Genomic DNA, 18,876 nt, shown 5'->3' with positions numbered 1-18,876 from the left:
GAGTGTTCTGAACGTCACTAAAAGTCACTAAAATGTCCATAATACTTGCTAGACGTCAAAAACATCGTTGGAGACTCACTGAAATGTCCAGAATATTGGGGAAGAAAAAAAATAGAGAAATTATAGTGAAAAAATATAGCAAAATTTGCTAAATATAGATAAACTAAAAAAAAAAAAAAAAAAAAAAAAAAAACATAACAACAACAAACAGTAATAATGGGAAAAAAAACATATATTATTTTTCAACTTTTATAGGGTTTAAGTAAATAATCTACAAAATTAATCAAACTAAAAAGTAAGCTTTTAAACTGTAAAATGTTACAGTTTCAGAGCATAATTTTATTAAGCATTTATTCTTATTAATCAAAGTGGAAAACATGTTACAAAATTGTAAAATTTTACATTTCTAAAGAATTTTTTGAAATTGTAAAATTTTGCAGTTTTAAAACATGATTTATTTCAGCACCAAAAAATTGAAGTAGTAAAATTTTACAGTTTTCACAACATGTAACTAAAACTCAAAAATTGTTCAGAATTTAAAAATTTTCTCCATTAGAACAGAAAAATAGAAGCGTGTAGCAGAGAAAAGATTGAAAAATTCAGAGATCAAATGAGAGAAACAGATATAGAGAAAAGATTGTACTCCAGCAACTATTTTTGGTTTAGATTTGGTCAGATCTCATGTAAATGGGGAATAAAATTATGGACAATGTCCTTACAACATTTGGGGTAAACTACTAATAGGTCCTAATAGTTTGACTTAATTCCCATTAAATCCTATTGAAAATAAATCATAGTAAAATCATCGCTAAAAGTAATTTTTTGTGACAATTATTGACTTTTTTTTATCACAATTTTTATAAATTGTCACTAAAACTTACAATTAGTGACATTTTTCTATGACAAATTTTTCAAACTGTCGCTAAAGTTACAAATTAGTGACTTTTTTATGATTATTTTTTTAAACTCTCGCTAAAACTTATAATTAGTGTCAAATTTTCAAACTATCGCTGAAAATTAACAATTATTGGCCTTTTTTTTTAGTACTATTTGATAAAAAAATGCTATTAATTATCACAGAACTTAGGGCTGGCCCTAGGCTGTCACGACCCAAACCCGTCCCTATAGGTTTAACATCGTAACCGGCCAGTAATCTTGGGATTACCGAAGGCCTCTGAGATAGATTAACATAATATTAGGGGCTAGCGGAAGCAAATAACAAATATACAACGTCCGTTGAACTATGCAGACTTATATGAGACAGAAAAATTTTAAACTTTTTGTGTGCATATACACACATCATCCTCACGTCATAATATATATACAGATTAGGCAGAAATGGACTTAGCCCCATTTACAAAACACACAAGACTTGTTTAGCTAAACAAGAAAGCAAAACTTAAACTTTAAATCGCATAGCCATAATCACTTGGCACATCCGGAACCTCCACGGGAGGGACATAGGTTGGCTGACAAAAACAGATTCTAGGCAGATGCCTCTAAGCCTGGTCACGCGCCTGATCACCTACATACATAAATAATACAGTGAGCTAGAGCCCAGTGAATAATAACAAAGTAAAGTGTTTTAATGAATGAGTCCGTACAGATTCAAAATTCATAATTCATAATTTAGTTTTGTATCAAATTCATAATTTGTCCAGATCATATACAGAAATCATAAGTTATGTGTAAGTATACGTGATACATCCATTAGCATTAACAGAGCAGATACAGAACAGATGCAGACACGTGAGGGTTACGAATAACCAGTTCCATAAAGGAACCTCCGGATCCGGGTAACAGAGAATAAATATGCTGAGCCCCCATGACGGGGCCTCCGGTATGGGTAACAGAGTGCTGACAGATTAAGTTCCATAAAAGAACCTTCGATACTGGGTAACAACCAACAGATATCACATGATGCTAAGGATGTCATGAGTACATATCAGAAATTAGACAATCATTCATTGTACAGAACATATCATTTCAGAAAACAGATCTTAATTCATCACACAGAAATTAAGTAAAGTTGAATATTGCTTTACTAAGTTATTACTCACAGATAGCCGCAGAAGCAAATCAGAATTACTGGACATATCAGATAAATCAGGCAGGCAATGGCGCGTGACCCACACAAGCACATAACATATACACATTGAAATACAATATTACTCCCTTGATCAAACTTGACTTTCCTAGTCTTTTTCTGTCTAAACAGTCCGAAGTTCTACTATGCTTATTCTTTCTCATTCAAATAAACCGGGTTCTTATTTCACATATTCTTCCATTACTAAGCCCTTTTTTTTTTCCAAATAGATTGATCTTTTACTTGGCTTCTTAAACAATTGCCACTAGATCAATGATTCATTCTTCAACTAACTAATCTATGTTGATTGGTAGTTTATTAATCATTATTGAGTCATAAATCATGTCTAGAATGCCTTGGAAAGAGATGAGAATAAAAATGTAAACTAAATGCAATTTTCCAAAACATGCTGAAAATGGGTCTCCGTTCGAGCGCCACTTTGGTTGCTTGAGCGGACTGCAAAATTTGAAAAACTACTGGGAGCTCGATTTTCACGCTCGAGCAAGACTTTCCTCACTCGAGCAGACAACATAAATTCTGAAATTTCCAAAATTGTAATTGAAGTTCATATTTGATATTCAAAGCCTCAAAACATGTATTTTTGGCACACAAAAATGGAGAACCATTGTATAATTTAGTAAACACTCTCAATTAGAAATCATTTATTCAAAATCATGCTCCAGTTGACCAAATTTTGATTTAACTCATCTTCACCATATCAAACCCAATTTCAAGCCTACAAATTTTAAAACACGAATTAAACTTTCAAAACTCTTGAAAAATTCATAATGTACGTACAATTGGAACTCAATTTCATGTTAGGACAAATAAACTCAACTCAAAGTAATTAATTTCTAAGTTAGTTTTCATACATTTGATCATAGCTTCAATTTCTCATTTTCTCTTTAATTACATAAAATTGGCATCAAGTTCTTTCTATTTTCCTTGAAATCATGAAATTGGAGTCATGAAACTTCTTATAAATTTTCCCGCTAATTTCCATAATCTTAAACTCAACTTAATTCATAATTAAAATATGTTTAATTTAAATAAAATCTTAAATTACATTACATGCATGGATTAAAAATCTAATTATAAAATCAAAACTTTATCTAGCATTAGGATTAATTCTAATTTTCCATAAACTTGATATTCATAAAACATTTCCTTTTTCTTTTCAAAATATGAGATTGAATTAATCCAAATCCTTCAAAATCCATGATGCATGTATAATTAGAGTATTAAACTTGTAAAATTTATTCATGCATGTAACAAATGGAACTTAATCTCATGCAAGATTACAAAATTAAAGTCAAAATAATTGATTTCTAATTTAATTTCCATAAATTGAACATAACTCCATTTATTCATCATCTTGCTAACTTCATCTATTTATGTAAAATTGAACCCAAGTTTAACAAATTTAAGAAATCATAATTCATACTCTTGGTCCTAACTTGATTTTACATGCAAACCCAAATTTAATCACATAAGTCTTTTTACACATGAATTAAATCTAAAACTTTGAAATTCTAACATGCATGTGAGGATGAACCTCAAATTTATGAAAAATAATAAAAATCAAACTCAAACTAATGAATTTCTAAATTAATTTCCATAATAATGAATCTAATTTAATTTCTAGCTCAAAACCCAATTTGTTACAAACCCATGGAATAGGTTCCATAACTTTCTTAATTTTAGCTTTTAACTAAATTATCTACAAAAATTAAGACAAATATTTACCTAAAATTGTTGAATTCTTGAGCCTTCTTCCTAATCTTTTTTTTCTCTTCACTTCCTCTTGCTTCCTTTCTTTTTCCTTTAGTTCATCTCTTGAGTTAGCTTCAGAATTTCCAGCAACCTGGATTCTTGTTCACAAAGTTGAGCCTTCTGTTTCTCGGCTCTCTTTTTCTTTCTTTACAAAAGGGTGTGTTTGGTAACTGTAGACACCCCATTTTTGACCGTCCTCAAGACTTGGACGTCACCGTTTGAACACTCGGTGATTATCCTTGTTTGTGTTTGTTTGGAGTTCCCGGAGGCCTCGGCTCGCGTGCCTTGCCTCAGGATCTCCGAACTCGACCGTTTAGTGTCTGGTTTTGCACCAAACACTTGCATCCTGCCTTGGAAGGGCAAGGTGGGGGTTGTAGACCATCCCCACCCATCACCGGCAGTGGCTAGATGCCACCGGCTGGTTTTTTCTGCCACCGGCAATATAGTTTGCCGGCCGGTACTCTTTGTTGCCGGTCAGCACTATTTTGTGCCGGTCGGCACTTTGTTTGGCCAAGATGGCATTTTTTGCCGGCCGATTGCTGTTTATCTGCTTTTGCAGATATTTTTGGACAGCTGTATAGCTTTTGCTCCCCTCCATACACGTGTATGGAGGGATCTCCCTCTTGCAAAGCTTGTCTTGTAAGCTTTACAAGAGGCATATAGAGAGAAGCTCTCTCTAAGGCAAAAGAGAGAGGCTTAGACATTTTTGAGAGAGAAAATACAGAGGAGAGCTCTGGTTTTCTAGGGTTAGGGTTAGACATACACAACCTATCTCTCTTTTCCTCTCATTTTTGCATACTAGGTGTTTTGTGTCTCATTATTGCACACAAACACCTAGTGTTTCACCTTCCTCTTGGAGCTGAGGTTCTAAAGAGTGTGTTTTGAAGTTTTTGTCTTGGATTCAAGCTCAAGGAGGACATTGGAGCATCTTTGTTGAAGAAGGCATCAAGGGTGAGAAACTAGTCCTTTTTTCCCCCTTTTTTGCATTGATTTTCTACTAGTCTTAGAGCTGTTTTTGTGATTATTGTATAACATAAAAAGTTCTTTTTTTAAGCCCTCTTTATTGTTTATTAAGAGTGTTTTGTTGTTTGAGGGTTGTTGACCACCCTTAGGCCTCAAAAGGCCTCATTTTGAGCCATTTTGTGCTAGCTCCGGGATTTTGGTGTTGAGGTCTCTTCACCACTGAAATCTTGAGGGATTTCAGTGGTGAAGATGATGCTTTGAAGTCCCAAGAAGGAGAGGGCCACCCCCTCTCCTTGTTGTCCTTGAAAAGGACCTATTTTGGCCTCTTAAGGAAGCCTATGCTTGAGTGTGTGTTGAGCATATTTGGTTTGTTTTTCATGCTTATATATCCATGATATAACATGATTTCAAGTTGGTTTTTGAACTCCATGCATGTTTAGCATAGTTGCCATGTAATGCCCTATTTGTGCCTTAACATGTTCTAGGTTGTTAGCCTTTGTTGGAGCATGTTTTAGGCTTGCATTTGTGAAGTTTATGTGCTTATTTTGCCATGTTTTAGCTCTGTCCATAATCGTTTGGGTTGATCTTTGCATGCATTATAGAGCTCCTTTGTATTTGGGCTTGTTGGCCTTGAGTATGTGCATGTGTAGCATGCCATCTTTGCATTGTTTTGGTGATTTGGAATCATCCTACATGCTATTTCAGTCCCATTTCCATGCTCGTTGGATTGCCTTGCATGTCTCTTTAATGCTTTGAAAGCATGTGTTGCAATGCTCCATGTTTTGGCCATGGTGCATGCCTTTGTATTTGGGCCACTTAGATGCCATCTAAGGAGTCCTTTGGCCTTGTTTTAACATGCTAAAAATCTGTTTTTAGTTGTTTAATGTACGCCATGTTTGGTCATGATAAGTGTAGTTCAATGCCTTATTGATTTGCCTTGAACACTTGGACTTTTTGTTGCATGCTTGACTTGATTTATAACTTGATTTGGCATCATTTTATAACATGATTTTAGGGCTCATGTTGCATGCTAATTTGTCCATGACTCCTCCTTTCAAGTGTGCTTGAATGTTGCTTGTTTTGTGCTTAAGTGTTGGTCCTTATGTGCATGTGTGTGTGCATGCCATTTAGCTCTCACTCTTTAGCACTTATGGCCACTGTTTTAGGCCTATTTTAGAGTTGCCTAATTCATGTATAAGTCCATCTTGCCATCCATTTGCATTGCCATATGTATGCTTGCATGATTGCATAAGTGCCTTGCCATGTCATGTTGCATTCCTAGCTTGTATGCCTAGGTTGTATTGCATTTTGCATGCATGCCTTGTTCCTTGAATTGGTGATAGGAATAGGGCCTAATTTGTTTGATTGGTTTGCATGCATTTGAAATCAAAGTTGCATACTTGGTTCCTTGGGCCATCATGCATGGAAATGCGTGATTGGTGGTCCGAGAACCGAGGCACATGTCCCTTTGAGTCATTACAATGATAAGAGACATGGTTGGTGCATACATGCCTTGAATTGTGCTACCATGCCTTGTTTTGCCCTCTGTTGCTGTGAGTTGCAGGTTCTACAGGAATACTCTGCCGACCGGCAGTGTAATGTGCCGACCGGCACCATTTTCTCTGCCGACAGACCCTATTTTGTGCCGATGGCCATACTACACTGCCGGTGGCAATTTCATCTAGCCGGTGATGATCCCCTCTGTCCAAGGATGTAGTCCTGAGGTTTTGACAACCTCTAGAGGAGGAAAGGGAGGAAAACAGAGGCAGCTTGCGCATGGCGGCGCGCTTCTCGAGACGTTTTACTGTTTTCCTAAATTAGTTAATTTGTTAATTAATTAATTTGTAATATTTAATTAGCTTGCGTAGTTAATTAATTTGTAATATTTATTCGGTCCCTCCGAGCGAGGGCAAATCTGTAATAAGTGTGTGTGAGTGTGTGTATGTCTTCCAACCTCACGTCTTTCTTCCCTTTTATTTACCTGCTTATGATGGTAGATTAGGGCACGTTTAATTTAGCATACCTTATGCTATGCATGCGTGCATCCATGCATTCGTATTACATGCATTAGGCTCGGTACATCACGCTAACTGCATCAGTACTTCAATTCCAAACTGAATATGTGAAAGTTGTGCATTTTCACATGACATGTTTAGGATAGCCGAGCCTATTCTAGTAACATTTTGTATGCGATGCATTAGGCACTTCACATGGACTTGGATCATGCATGTTTGCTAACAAGTTCTTTGTTTTGGCACGGAGTACTATGTAAGTATTTCCGCTTTAGCATATCGCATGAGTGTGAATGTTACCATGACAGCATGCTTAACATGTGGCTAGATGCTTATGTGTTAAAACTGTTTTGAATGCCTGTGGGTGAAGGTTGGATTGCTTGAGTTGGAAAAACTCGTTGAAATCCGTATTTTAGCCTACTTGCGAGTAGCAAATTCCAAAGCATTTTCAAACCAAACGGATATGCAATGTTTATTTCCAAATTAGGCAATCTAGTCTATACTTGTTTGCTGTGCGCATAACGTAGTAATTCTAGGCTAATAAATGGAATAAGAACACGTAAAGTTTTCAAAAACGGATATCATGGTTAGTAGAGGCCGGTCTTCGGACCGGGCGAAAGGGGGTGCTCATAGCTGACCTTCCCCGATCGTACCCAAGCTCCCGAGCCGAGACAACTCCGGTGATGACGGACGTGTGGCCTTCGGCACCGAGTCAGGGTTTCCTAAATTCCCCCCATTTTAAAATATTTAGGTGGCGACTCTGTATCTGGCAAAGCAGTCCATGTTTGGCACTACTTTTTCAACAAAATCTGTTTTCTCAAACGATTTGCCAGATTTGGACTCTTTGGTTCAGATTAAGAACCGTGACACAAATCGAGTCCGAACTGTAGCACGAGGTCCCCCGCGGGCGCTGTTACAGTAACGTTTACGTTTTCAGTTTATATTTATAAAAATTTTATAAACTGGTTTTTGTTTATTTTTAGAAAAACATAAACTACAAATGCGTTTGGTAATTGACAAAATGTTTAAAAAATTTTAAAAATATAAAAAAGAGTGAGAAATGGCAAGTGGCAGCGGAAGACGGTAGTAAAAAGTGGTGACGGTGGGTGGTGGGTAGCTGGTGGTGGCGGGTGGTGGCGGGTGGGTGGTGGTGGTAGTGGGTGGGTGGGTGACGGTGGCGGGTGGTGGGTGGTAGTGAGTGGGAGATGGTGGTGGTGGGTGGTGGTGGCAGGTGGGTGGCGGGTGGTGAGTGGCCGATGGCAGGTGCTGGTGGGTGGCGGGTGGTGGTGGTGGGTGGATGGGTGACGGTGGTGGGTGGCAGCAAGTGGGTGGTAGTGGTGGTGGTAGTGGTGGCGGTGGCGGGCGGGTTGCGGGTGGTAGTGGGTGGTGGCGGGTGGGTGGGTGAGTGACGGTGGCGGTGCCGGCGGGTGGTAGGTGGTGGTAGCAAATGGGTGGCGGATGGCGGGTGGTGACGGGTAGGTGGCAGGTGGCGGGTGGGTGGGTGGGTGACGGTGGCGGGTGGTAGGTGGTAGCAAGTGGGTGGTGGTGGTGGTGGTGGTGGGTGGTGGGTGGTGGTGGCGGGTGGTGGTGGTGGTGGTGGTGGTGGGTGGGTGGGTGACGGTGGCGGATGGTAAGTGGCAGCGAGTGGGTGGTGGTGGTGGTGGTGGTGAGTGGTGGGTGGTAGTGACAGGTGGGTGGCAGGTGGCTGGTGGCAGTGGGTGGCTGGTGGCAGTGGTAGTGGCAGGTGGTGAATGGTGGTGGTAGATGGATGGTGAGTGGTGGTGGCAAGTAAGTGACGGGTAGTGGTGGCGGGCAGTAAATGGTAGTGGCAGGTGGTGGGTGGATGACAGGTGGGTGGTGGTGGTGGTGGCGGCGGCGGCGAGAGATGGGTGGTGGTGGCAAGTGGGTGGCTGGTGGGTGGTGGTGGCGGGTGGTGGTGGAGGGTGGGTGGTGGTGGCGGAAGACGGTAGTGGAAAATGATGGCGGGTGGTGGCTAATGTTGGGTGATAAAAAAAAAAAAACTGAAAACTCAAAATGGAAACACATTTTTTATGTTTTTATTTTTTGGCCAAATTTATAAACTGAGACCACTGATTTGTAAATCAAAAATTTTATCAAACAAGTTTTTATTTAAGTTTTTTAAATTTTTGTAAATATAAACAGAAAATTGAAAACGTAAGTGTTACCAAACGGCACAAAAGTGTTTTGAACCCAAATGAATATTCAAGAGTTCACTAGCATAGAGACACCAACCTACACTCTACCTCTTGACACCTCACAAGCACACGTGCACACTCTTTTTGAAGCCCACCTCAAGACTTACATGCACACACATACACATGATCTCTCTGCACACACAAAATTTCTCTGCACACACACTCACATACACCCTCAAATTTTACACCATTCAATTTATGATTAAAATTAACTTAATTAGGCAACACTTAATCTAAATAAATCTTGATTAACACATAATTAAATTAATCATACCTAATCACAAATCTCACATAATTAAATTAGTTTAGTTTGACTTCCATTAGAGCCTAATTAATTATATTAAATTTATTAATTCGAATCAGATTTTTAGACTCCCAAAAGGTTCCAAATATTAAATTAAATTTATTATCATTATCAATTTTGATCTCCCAAATCATCTAAGCCTTCAATTTCGGATCAGACTCAAATTTCCATCAATAAATTACATATTTAAATTGGGCACATCATAATTAAATTTAATTTATAATAACCACAATCCTCAATCCTCATGACTTAATCAACTCCAATTAGGACCTAATTATCGAATCTCAATTTCACTAAACTAAATCGAATATTTAATTAAACTCTCAAATGGGCCCGTAATTAAAATTAGATCGATTCAACTTCTTAACTTCACTTCCTTAAGCCATTTGGACCCTTAATTTCTAATTCCAAAATAACACTTTAATAGAATCATATACGAGTCAGATCCCACAATCCTCATAAATCCCAAATTAAATTATAATACTCGGCAATTAAATTTCAAATCCTCGTAATTAATCAAGTACTAATCATTATACGTGATGGGGTCGTTACATAGGCATAGGCCGACCAGGCCATAGCTTAGGGCCCCTCAAAATACACCAAAAAAAGGGGTCCTCTCCTATTATAATTTAGGGTAATATAGTAGGTTAATTTTAAGTCCAAGAAAAATTAATGAAGCCCAAACTAACTTAAAGTAAATTGACTCATTGAAAAATTAAGAGGCTCATTGAAAATAAAAATGGTCCACTCTCTCTCCTTATCTAATTCCTAACCAAACTCTTTTGATACAAATCTTTTACTCTTTACCTTCAAAAAAAAATTAGTTGAATAAAAAAAAAATGTGAAAGGTTCTAAATGATCTAGTGATATTTATTAGTTCATTATTGGCTTTAGGCCTCGAAAATCTTAGGACCAAGCCTGATATGACCTATTAGATAATAAGTTCACTTATTATGACTTACATGTAATTCGTCCCAATTTTTGAAGATGTGTACCATAACATCAATCTTCTTGTTATTATTATATAAAAATAAAAAAATTTAAACAGTACTCTTTGTCTCATATAATGATGACGTTTCTTTTATCTTTCTATAATCTCCCATATTGGGATGGTTTAGAATTTGCTTATTCAGTGACTTTCTATTTTTCTTTCAAAAAAAATATATAAACAATAGAGAAATAATATATTAACTTATAACAAATAAGCAAATAAATTGATTATTTATTAACTTCCCAAGCCACTCGTGAATAGTTAGGAGACAACAATTAACTATTGTAATCTTGTACAAGATGCTTAGGGAAAAGTGCTATAAATGCGTGGCAGCAATGGTGATATTTTCAAAGAACTTTTCTTAAGTGTGTATTGTATATGGTATGCAAGGTATTTATACTTTTTTATGTTACCTTTACATTTTTTTGGGTATTGAGTTATACCCAAATATTTGAAAACTAACACATTGGAAGCAGGTCACCAACAGGTAAATGAATAAAAGAATATATTATATGACTAAAAGTGTAATTTTGTCAGAAAATGTGTAAATAATTTCACAAAATGTGTAAATTTTCACAGAAGGCGTAAATTTTAACAAAAGGCCTACGTAATTTCAGAAAAAGGCGTAAGGGATTTTTGAAAATTTACACCGTTTGTGAAAACTTACTGCTTTTGTGAAAACTTACACCTTTTGTGAGAACTTACACTTTTTTGTGAAAGTTCTTACACTTTTCTGACAACTTACAACTTTTGTAAAATTGCTCACCAAAGGCGTAACTTTTGACAACTTACACATAATATTTACATCTTTTGTAAAACAAGTTATACCTTTTGTCAAAGTTACACCATATGTGGAACATTTTATTTCATAAAATTTTGACAACTTACACATAGTACTTACATTTTTTGTAAAACAAGTTATATATTTTCTGAAAGTTACACCATATGTGAATGACAACTTACACATAACACTTATATCTTTTATAAAAAAAGTTATACCTTTTCTGAAAGTTACACCATATGTGAAAAATTTTATTTCAAAATTTTTTGACAACTTACACATAATACTTACGGCTTTTGTAAAACAAGTTATACTTTTCTAAAAGTTACACCATACGTGAATGACAACTTATACATAATACTTACATCTTTTTTAAAACAAGTTATACCTTTTCTGAAAGTTACACCATATGTGAATGACAACTTACACATAATACTTACATCTTTTTTAAAACAAGTTATACATTTTCTGAAAGTTACACCATATGTGAATGATAACTTACACATAATACTTATATCTTTTGTAAAACAAGTTATACCTTTTCTGAAAGTTACACCATATAAATTTTAGCAAAAGATATAAATTTTACGAATTTTTTTTTTTACAAAAGATATAAGTGATTTCAGAAAAAGGTTTAAGTTGGGCTTTCACAAAAGGTGTATGTATCAAGAAAATGTATAAATCTTATGACAAAAATTCTTTCACAAAAGGAGTAACTTTTCCACCATGGTGTAAGTATTTTCACGAAAAGGTGTAAGTTTTAGAAAATGTGTAAATTTGATGAATTTTTTTTTTCACAAAATATATAAGTGACTTGAGAAAAATGTTTAAGTTTGGCTTTCACAAAAGGTGTATGTTTCAAGAAAAGGTATAAATCTTATGACAAAAATTCTTTCACAAAAAGAGTAACTTTTCGGCACGGTGTAAGCATTTTCAGGAAAAGGTGTAAGTTTTAGCAAAATGTGTAAATTTGATGAATTTTTTTTTTCACAAAATATATAAGTGACTTGAGAAAAATGTTTAAGTATGGCTTTCACAAAAGGTGTAAGTTTCAAGAAAAGGTATAAATCTTATGACAAAAATTCTTTCACAAAAGGAGTAATTTTACCGCAGCGGTGTAAGTGTTTTCACAAAAAGGTGTAAGTTTTAGCAAAATGTATAAATTTGATGATTTTTTTTCCACAAAATATATAAGTGACTTCAGAAAAATGTTTAAGTTTGGCTTTCACAAAAAGTGTAAGTTTCAAGAAAAGGTATAAATCTTATGACAAAAATTCTTTCACAAAAGGAGTAACTTTGCCGCAGCGGTATAAGTGTTTTCACAAAAAGGTGTAAGTTTTAGCAAAATATGTAAATTTGATGATTTTTTTTTTTCACAAAATATATAAGCGACTTCAGAAAAATGTTTAAGTTTGGCTTTCACAAAATGTGTAAATTTAAATAAAAAGTATAAATTTTATGGAAAAAGTAATTTCACAAAAGGAGTAACATTTCAAAGTGTTCATAAACACAAAAGGAGTAACATTTCAAAGTGTTCATAACCACAAATCAAAAGGGTTCGTGACCCCCGCTGACCACCCGAGCGTCGGTGGCCTCCGGTGCTCACTGTCGTCGCCACCTCCACGGCCACCGCCGCCTCCAAGCCACGGCCACTTCCACGGCCACCGCTGCCACAAATCAAAGGTTTTTTTCTCTCTGGCTATCGATCTTGGTCTCTCTCTGTCGATGTCAGCCGTCGATGTCGGTCTCTCTCGGTCTGTCTCCAGCGATCTTGGTCTGTCTGTGTCCATGTGGTCTCTTCTCTGTCGATCTCTGTCGATTCGATCCCTCTCTGTCGATCTCGGTTTGGCTGTCTCTGTCAATTCGGTCCCTCTCTGTCAATCTCGGTCTGGCTGTCTCTGTCGATTCGGTCCCTCTCTGTCGATCTTGGTCTGGCTGTCTCTGTCGATCACTGTCCATCTAGGTCTCTGTCTATTGATCTCAGTCTATCTCTCTCTCTCTCTCTGTCCGTTGTTCTATATTTAAAACGGTTCTCTTTTACATTGACATTCTTCGTTGGATTTGGACTTGGAGTCGCTATTCCAAGCCCTCCCAAACTCGTCTTCTCTGAACTGGACTTCTACTGAGAGAAAGACCAAGCCCTCTGAAACGCCATTCTCTCTCACATTGCCATTATTTGAAGAAGACAAATATAGTTTGATTGGCTTTAGGAACTTACAGGTTTTGCGAAGTTACTTACATCTCCTGTGAAAACACTTACACTATTTGTGGAAGGTTAAACATTTGTGAAATAATTTATTTTTTAAAATTTACGCCTTTTCGTTGAAATACTTAAACCTCCTGTGAGAAGTATCTTTTGTGGAAAAAAAAAATTGATGAAATTTACACATTTTGCCTAAACTTACGGTTTTTCGTGAAAAAACTTACACCGTTGCTGAAAAGTTATCATTTTGTGAAAGAATTTTTGTAATAAGATTTATACCTTTTATGAAACTTACACCTTTTCTAAAAGCCAAACTTAAACCTTTTTCTGAAGTAACTTACATCTTTTGTGGGAAAAAAAATTCGTAAAATTTATATCTTTTGCTAAACTTTACACCTTTTCGTGGAAGTGCTTATATCTTTTCCGAAAAGTTACTCATTTTGTGAAATGATTTTGAAATTATTCTAAGTTCAAAAGGGGTAAGTATTATGTGTAAGTTGTAAAAAAATTTACATCTTTTGTAAAATAAGTTATACCTTTTCTGGAAGTTACACCATAGGTGAATGACAACTTACACATGATACTGATATCTTTTGTAAAACAAGTTATACCTTCTCTGAAAGTTACACCATATGTGAAAATTTTTATTTCATAAAATTTTGTCACTTACACATAATACTTACATCTTTTGTAAAACAAGTTATATTTTTCTGAAAGTTACACCATAGGTGAATGACAACTTACACATAATACTTAAATCTTTTGTAAAACAAGTAATAACTTTTCTGAAAGTTACACCATATGTGAAAAATTTTATTTCATAAAATTTTTACAACTTACACATAATACTTACGCCTTTTGAATTTTTTGACAACTTACACATAATACTTATGCCTTTTGAACTTACAATAATTTCAAAATTATTTCACAAAATAAGTAACTTTTCAGAAAAGATATAAGCACTTCCACGAAAAGGTGTAAATTTTAGCAAAAGATATAAATTATATGAATATTTTTTTTTTCCACAAAAGATGTAAGTGACTTCAGAAAAAGGTTTAAGTTGGGCTTTCAGAAAAGGTGTAAGTTTCATAAAAGGTATAAATCTTATTCCAAAAATTCTTTCACAAAAGGAGTAACTTTTCAGCAACGGTGTAAGTTTTTTCACGAAAAGCTGTAAGTTGAGGCAAAAAGTGTAAATTTCATCATTTTTTTTTCCACAAAAGATATAAGTGACTTCAGAAAAAGGTTTAAGTTGGGCTTTCAGAAAATGTGTAAGTTTCAAAAAGGTATAAATCTTATGACAAAAATTCTTTCGCAAAAGGAGTAACTTTTCAGCAATGGTGTAAGTTTTTTCAGGACAAAGTGTAAGTTTAGGAAAAATCTGTAAATTCGATGAATTTTTTTTTTTTTTCACAAAAGATATAGCTGACTTCAGAAAAAGGCTTAAGTTTGGCTTTCACAAAAGGTGTATGTTCGAAAAAAGTATAAATCTAACGAGATAAATAGTTTCACAAAATGAGTAACTTTTTAGAAAAGATATAAGCACTTCCACGAAATGATGTAAATTTTAGCAAAAGATATAAATTTGATGAATTTTTTTTTTTCACAAAAGATGTAAGGGACTTTTGAAAAAGGTTTAAGTTGGGCTTTCAAAAAAGGTGTAAATTTCAACAAAAAGTATAAATTGTATGGAAAAAATTATTTCACAAAAGGAGTAACATTTCAAAGTGTTCATAACCACAAAAGGAGTAACATTTCAAAGTGTTCATAAACACAAAAAGAGTAACACTTCAAAGTGTTCATAAACAAATTGGGACAACCACTGAACAAATCAAAGGGTTTGTGACCCCCGCTGACCACCCAAGCGTCGGTGGCCTCCGATGCTCACTGCCGTCTGACACCGCCACTTCCACGGCCACCGCCGCCTTAAATCAAAGGTTTTTTTTTTTGTCTCTAGCTATCGATCTTGGCCTCTCTCTGTCGATGTCGGCCTATTCTCTGTCGATGTCGGTCTCTCTCTGTCTATCTCGGTCTGTCTCTAGTGATCTTGGTCTGTCTGTGTCCATGTGGGTCTCTTCTCTGTCGATCTTGGTCTGGCTGTCTCTGTCGATCACTGTCCATCTAGGTCTCTGTGTCTGTTGATCTCAGTCTATCTCTCTCTCTGTCTGTTTGTCCGTTGCTCTATATTACAAACGGTTCTCTTTTACATTGACATACTTGGTTGGATTTGGACTTAGAGTCGCTATTCCAAGCCCTCCCAAACTCATCTTCTCTGAAACGGACTTCTTATGTGAAAAAATTTATACGTAAGGAAAATATGTTTTCATATAGGTTAAAACCTTTTGTCAGAAGCTTAATTTTTTCTGAAAGTTTACACATTTTGGTGGAAATAATTAAACCTTTAATAAGAAGTTATTCTGTTTGTGAAACATTTTCAGGAACAAAATATACACCTTTCATTAGAACTTACACCTTTTGTGAAATAAGTTACATCTTTTCGGAACATGTTTACACCTTTTATGGAAATCTGAATTATATTTTCCATAAAATTTACACCTTTAATGGGAAGTTACACCATTTGTGACATAACTTCCATCTTTTGTGAAAACCACATACATGTTTTTGAACATATACACCTTTCATGGAAGGAATATTTGCATAAAATTTATTCCTTTTGTTAAAAACATTAACCTTTTCTGAATGATTACACCTTTTGTGGGAATACTTACACCGTTTCTGAATGGTTACTGCTTTTGTGAATAACCTTTTCCATATAATTTACACTTTTTATGGGATATTACACCTTTTCTGCCAGCAAAACTTACACCTTTTTAAAAACTTTACTCATTATTTTAAAAACTTACACCTCTTCTAAAAAGGTACTCCTTTTGTGAAACAAAATGTTTAAAAAAATTTACACCTTGTAAATAGGAGTTACATCTTTGGTGAAGTCAATTAGACCTTTTTTTTGAAAATTTACACATTTTATGGAAAATATGCTTTTGATAAAGTTTGTTAAAAGAAATTATTTGACAAAAGGTATAACATTTTCAAATATGGTGTATGTTTTTCCAATGAAGGTGTAAATGACCTTATAAAAGATGTAAGTTTTGTTTTTCACTAAAGGTGTAACTTCAAATAATAAGTGTAAATTTTATGAAAGAGGCTTTCCACAAAATGTGTAATTTTTCAAAAAAGTTGTAAATATTTCCGAGAAAAGGTGTAAATTTTTTGAAAAGGTGTAAAATTTAGGAATTGGTGTAAACTTTGGGAGTTTTTACAAAATGTATAAGTTCCCAAAGAAGACCAATCATCGAAGCTAAATGTTCCGTTTTTACAAAAGATATAAGTTCCCAAAGAAGACCAATGAAGCTGAATGTTTCGTTTTTACAAAATGATATAAGTTCCAAGGTGTAACTTTTATGAAGATAATTAATTTATAAATGATGTCACTTTTCATAAAAACGTGTAAGTTGTCAGATAAAGTATAAAATTTTCAAAGATGCCGAAGTGTTCAGAAGAGGTGTAAGTTCCCTCGGCCCGTCCGTCTCTCTTTCATCTCGAACCTCTCTCTTTGTTTGTCTTTCTCTCTCCCCGTCTCTCCGTTGTTCCATTTCCCCATAGCTGTAGGGTTTTACAGAGAAAAATATTTGAGGGCAAAAATCATATTGAAAGAACAAAGCTTAAGTTCTTAGGAAGGCTAGCTAGGGAAGTGGATGCATAAATTCTTTTTTGAAGTTGATTTTTGTCGGTGGAGCACAACCGCAAGGGTTAATCAAGCACCACCGTCGGTTTGTTTGCGCCGGTTGGTATTTCCTTTATTTCGTGCTGGTACATTCTTTGTCTCCTTGTTTGTCTTCTTTCATTCACATATACCTTCACACCCAACCCGAAATCGACCCAATAGGAACAGTTGTGTACTCCATTTCCGTATTTTGTGCTATTCGAATAGGAACTTTTCCCTCTGCTAACCGAAATCGACCCAATAAGAACTGCTCTGTACTCGATTTTTGTATTTTCTCCCTTTCGAATAGGAATCTTCCCTCTGCTACCAGTGCTGCAAGTTGAACATAGGTATCATAGTAGTTAGCAACAAGCATAAAAGGTGTTCTGCATTTACATGGCGAACTTGTTAGGTTAGGTTATATATAACGAAAGAGACTTTAAAAAAAATTTGTGTAATGTTGGCACGGGAAATTTTTTTTTTTTTAAGAGTAGCCAAGAAAGCAAAAATAAGAAACTCGATAAACAAACAATGACTAATTTTGATCCCACAACGGCTAGCACACTCGGTTGAATTCTGCTTTCAATTTTGTAGTACTCGGTGATTTTATATTGCCGGAACTTATGTTTAGAAACAATCTGTGTTACACGGAGTCTTCAAAATAAATCAAATACCCGTGTCGGACACCTGAGAGTCGGACAAGGGTATGGGATATGTGTCGGATACCTGAAAAATGGACCCTTCTTATATAATTCTATATAACACAATTATTATATGTGCAAATTATTGTCAAATTACTATAAATGTCATTTTGACACTGTAAGTTACATATAGTACCATTTTATGTCACATATTAGATTAAAAATATGATATTTTTTCCCCAGACCGCGTATCATTGAATGTAGGGTTAAGATTTAATGAGTCGGACTTGTACATACATACCCACACCCGGCACCCGTACTCGAGTCCGTGCAACACAAGAAACAACTGTTTGTTTCAGTGCTGAAATTCATGCATAGTTGACGGTATTCAACTTAAAACATAGGAAAGCCAATTGAAAGAACTGAAACGAGGATGACGATTTCCAAATTTTGTAGAGAGCTATTCGTTCCCCACACCCAATTTCGATTCCAGAGTTGAAGCCTTCACTTTCATGGCTAGCCTTTCCAACAACTTAAACGGGTGGACACGATGGCTGAAAACCAATACCTTCTCCCCACCTGATTTGGACAAGCCTAACAGATTAAGGAAGAAGTTTGCCTTCAGTTCTTCTCTACTATCCAACTTTTCTAAGATGTGGTCCATCCGGGCATCGTCAATGCCCTCTGTTTCTGTGGTTGACGTGTCTATAGGTGAACTTTTTAGGAGGGATCTCAACTGTGCATGCACATAGAGTGTGCTCCCATCCCAGGTGATGTTCAACTTCTTAACTAAGTTGTTCAGTTCTTCAACTTCACGAACTGTTGTAGGGATGACGTGAAGAAATTCAGAAAAGTTAACAAGCCCACGCAATTCACGAAGAAAATCTCATGCATAGAAATGGACAGCCTTGCCTGTCATTGCATGCAACTCTTGAATGGCAGTAACCTTTCTCTTGAAGTTATCATCTTGCTGTTGAATAGCAGTTACATTTCAAGAGGAAGGTAGCTGTCATTCATGAGTTGCGGGTTGTCTGGACTTTATTAAGCGAGTTCATGAAATGCGTACTTTCATTTGTGGGAGTATGACCTTCGTCCAGAATGAGAATGGATGGGTACGCTAGTAATCTTTGTTGGCAGGCAGCGGCAGTCTTGCTTGTTTCATTGTCACATACAATTGAAGAA

The sequence above is a fragment of the Camellia sinensis genome, chromosome 6 (genome assembly GCF_055761805.1).
Source record: "Camellia sinensis isolate YWXY chromosome 6, ASM5576180v1, whole genome shotgun sequence".
In the NCBI taxonomy this organism is placed as follows: Eukaryota; Viridiplantae; Streptophyta; class Magnoliopsida; order Ericales; family Theaceae; genus Camellia; species Camellia sinensis.
This window is presented reverse-complemented; position numbering follows the sequence as displayed.